Source organism: Bactrocera neohumeralis, chromosome 5, assembly GCF_024586455.1.
Source record: "Bactrocera neohumeralis isolate Rockhampton chromosome 5, APGP_CSIRO_Bneo_wtdbg2-racon-allhic-juicebox.fasta_v2, whole genome shotgun sequence".
In the NCBI taxonomy this organism is placed as follows: Eukaryota; Metazoa; Arthropoda; class Insecta; order Diptera; family Tephritidae; genus Bactrocera; species Bactrocera neohumeralis.
Genome location: NC_065922.1, coordinates 18,057,357 through 18,061,277, shown reverse-complemented (window position 1 = coordinate 18,061,277; position 3,921 = coordinate 18,057,357).

The following is a 3,921-nucleotide window of genomic DNA, read 5'->3' as shown; positions in this document are numbered from 1 at the left end:
GAAGAATATTGGCAACTGCGGGTAATTTCCGATAAATATTAGAATTTTTGCAAAAAGTGCTTGAAAAGTCGAAAACCAATTTATTATAGTTGAAGCAAGAAAGTGAGGGAGATGAGAAAAAGTTCTAAAAAGATCTACCTTTACCGACGTCAATAGTTGAAACCAACCCTAGCATTGAGAGAACTTACGCACATGGCAAGTAAAATCAATATATTTCAATATATATGTATTTTTATTTGTACATTTGTTTAACGGTAAATGATAGGCCAGCAAATCACTTGATTTATTAGTTGGCCTCTTTAGTTCAGTTTGATATGACTATCACAATATTTTGTTAATCAAATTTCTGAGTTGCTATTGTTGTTGCTATGCATTTTGCGGTTTTCATCGAAATGTGGTGAACTCTCCACTAAATTGCTATGAATTTAATTACTTGCTCACCTTTGGCATAATTGTTTGAATTACATTTCCAAATGCTTAGCAGAGCTTAAGTGTTTGTGTTTAAATTAATTAGTATGTAGGGATGTGTTATTATATAAAGCTCAATACATAAGTATAAATAAAAATGAAATAAATAACACTGGTCATCAATAAACTTCCACTGAAGTCCAACACCAGAGGGAAACATTAAATACTGTAATATCAACTGTTTGAATAAAATATAATAATATAATTGGGTAGTCGAAAAAAAACTTTTCGTATTTCTAATTAAACTTCAACTTATTTTTTTATATACTATATATGCTAATAAATAAATGAATAAATATGTACCATTTTGGTCGACCACTTTTTGCTATTTTTGCGCTAGAGACATTATCCATCAGTGTAAAACTTTTCTGGTTTCTCGGCGACAAGTAATTTTCACAGGCTTCTCTTGAAGCCAACTTTACTCCATTAAGAGAGTTCTGCATTGTCCGAAACAAATAGTAGTCCGGTGGTGCAAGGTCAGGGCTATATGCTGATGCTACAAAACTTTCGAACCAAGCTCTCCCAGTGTTTGCCGAGTCATCACAGATGTGTGTGGTCTTGCGTTCTCCTGATGAAAGACGAAGCCCTTTCTACTGCCCTTTCGATTGCTTGCTTCACCCTCATCAGTTGTTGACAGTAAAATTAATAATCAATCGTTCGACCCGGCTGGAGCAGCTCATAGTAGATGATTCCTTTCCAATCACACCAAACACTCAGCATAACCTTTCGAGGCGTCAATCCTGTCTTTGCGACCATTTGTTGAGCTTTACCACCCTTGGACCATGATTTTTTCACACATTATTGTCGTATTTGATCCACTTTTCGTCTCCTGTTACCATTTGCTTCAGAAATGGTTGGATTTCATTTCGTTTCAGCAAAGAATCGCAGATGTTAATTCGGTCCATTAAATTTTTCACAGTTCATGTGGTACCCAAACAACGAGTTCCTTTTTTTAGCCAGCATTTTTTAAATGAATCAAAACCGTTTGATGATGAATGTTAAGTTCCTTACCGATGTCATGGCTGCTTATGTGCCGGTCCACTTCAATCTTTTCCATAGTTTCATCGACTTTTTGAACGAGAGGTCGATCAGCGCAAGATGCATATTTCACATCGAAATTTCTAGAACGAATGCGAGCGAACCATTGTTGTGCTACACGAACTGATACAGCATCCTCTCCGTAAACTTCAGACATTTCATTGGTGGCTTTCGTGTTATTCTTCCTTTCTTTACACAAAATCTCAAAACATAGCGAATTTCTTCATTATTTTCACTCATTTTTGAATAGCTGTAACTTTTTTTCAACTTCCCCAAATTTAAGTTTTTTGGTTAAATGAAGCTTAAAATTCACCTTTTCAACATTATATGATATGATACAAAGTGATTGGTACCACTATATATCTCCATATACGACTGCAACGACATTTATTGACAAAAGACGAAAAGGCTTTTTCGACTATATATTAATATTTGAATCTAACATACTATATGTTCTTAATCAAAAACAAAAATGCATTTACGAATCTTGATATACTACTTTTTCCGCGTTATGTTTTGTGTTATTTTTCTGGCATTTTTTCATAGTCGTTTGTACTCAACAATTTCTTTCTCATCTCTTTCGGATCGAAGTAATCTCGAATAGACCTACCTTTAAGAAAATGACACAAATAAATTAATTGCTATTTTTATTATAATTCCAAAATCCTTATTTGTAATTCTCAAGAAGATTATGATCTTTACGTCCATTATATAGTCCTGGTAAAGCAAACAGCTTCGGCCTATATCGTCAACCAAATCAAATAAAGTTATTTCTTAGTAATTTCCGACGCGTTTGCTTTATATTCTGTTGACGTCTCTTAAACAAGCTTCAGAAGCTTGAAAGAGTAGAATAGTATGGACTTGCTTAAATGTATCTGTATCTACTACAATGTTAATTTTGAACACCGACCTGTTCGCGGACAACAAATTAGCCTGTTTTCATGTCAGTCGGGTTTACGTAACCGGAACGGACCCGGATTTTTCCTCGGCCAGAGACTGTTAGCTCGTCAGAATTCACTCAAATTACTTCAGGGAAGTTTTCTGCCGCTACAAGAGCAACTACAGAACGACGACAGGATTAGGTCCACTGAACCTTCCCGTCAAGTAAGGTCGATAGTTCCGTCAACATACTTCATCCTGGTCTATCAATGTGATTATGGCGTTTTTTTAAGGACAAGTCGATTCTGAGTAAGACTTTCTGGTCGCGTTTCATGGGCGTTTCTTTCACCTCGTGTGTTCGGAGTCATTTACCTGACTCGAAAAGTTTTTTATTTTCTAGAAGGCCCCACTATTTTGAGAACTTGATTTTCTTTCTCTAATTGCTGTTGATGCATTTTTTTCGATATCTGTGAGCGGGGTTGCGGCCTTCAGAATCCGTACAGCTTTCGCACCTAAGCTGTGGATGACTTACCCCTTACGTTGGTGCCATCCGAAGAATTCATCTTTAGGCTGTCGCCTTCGATTATATTGATTCTGTTAACTTTTATCTTTATCTTTCTTCCACTTCCTTAGGCTCTAATAAAAAGCTAATCAGGATTTTGCATTTTCCACCTTTCAAAGTTCGAGCGTGGATAAATATGGTGACATTTTATGTTAGGGTATCAAATTTAAAAATTTCAAACGGCCTGTTTGTTATAATCCACGTCTTTTAAAGCACTAGAGCTCAAATTATCTATAGATATGTATCGCCTTCTATATCAGTCGTATAATATTTAATTCTTGAACCAAAAATATAGCTCTTCATAATCTATATATGAAGAGCTTAGCTATAAATTTAGATTATTCACAAGGCTAACGTCTCAAACTCATAAAATCTGTTTTGATGATAAGTGACTTGGGATATTAACTCAGTATTGGTGATGCAGTTTTAAACCATATAATGCTTTCAGTTCTAAAACAGTCTCTTCATACTGTCATTTTTCGAGTGTCACAAAGCTCATGAACCGTTATTTCCGAGACAATTTTTCATTTCAACAATAAATTCAAAGAACTGCAATATTTCGAGTAATTCCAATTATTTATGTGCACTCCGTTGCAGTTCAATTCTTCATTGCTTTGACATTTTTAGGTAATAAAATAAAAAGTCCATATAAAAATCTAAATAAAAACCTAAATAAAATTCAAAATAAAACACAGAAAAGCCTAACACAACACCGCGATCTGGAACGGAGCAAAGCGGCCGAGCCGGTCACGATCCGCCACCGCAGGACATTTATTAGACAATGGAAACCGCATAGCAGTGGGCATAATAAAATACTGCTGAAAAGCGTTAGAAACTAAACAAAAATAAAAAAACAACAACAAAATATATACGGAAAACATGCAACATGCCGAAGTTCCCAAAAAAATTGCATTAAAATGCAAAACTTAGTGAAAAGTTTGGCTAAATAAACCAAAATGCGATACTTTGTGTTG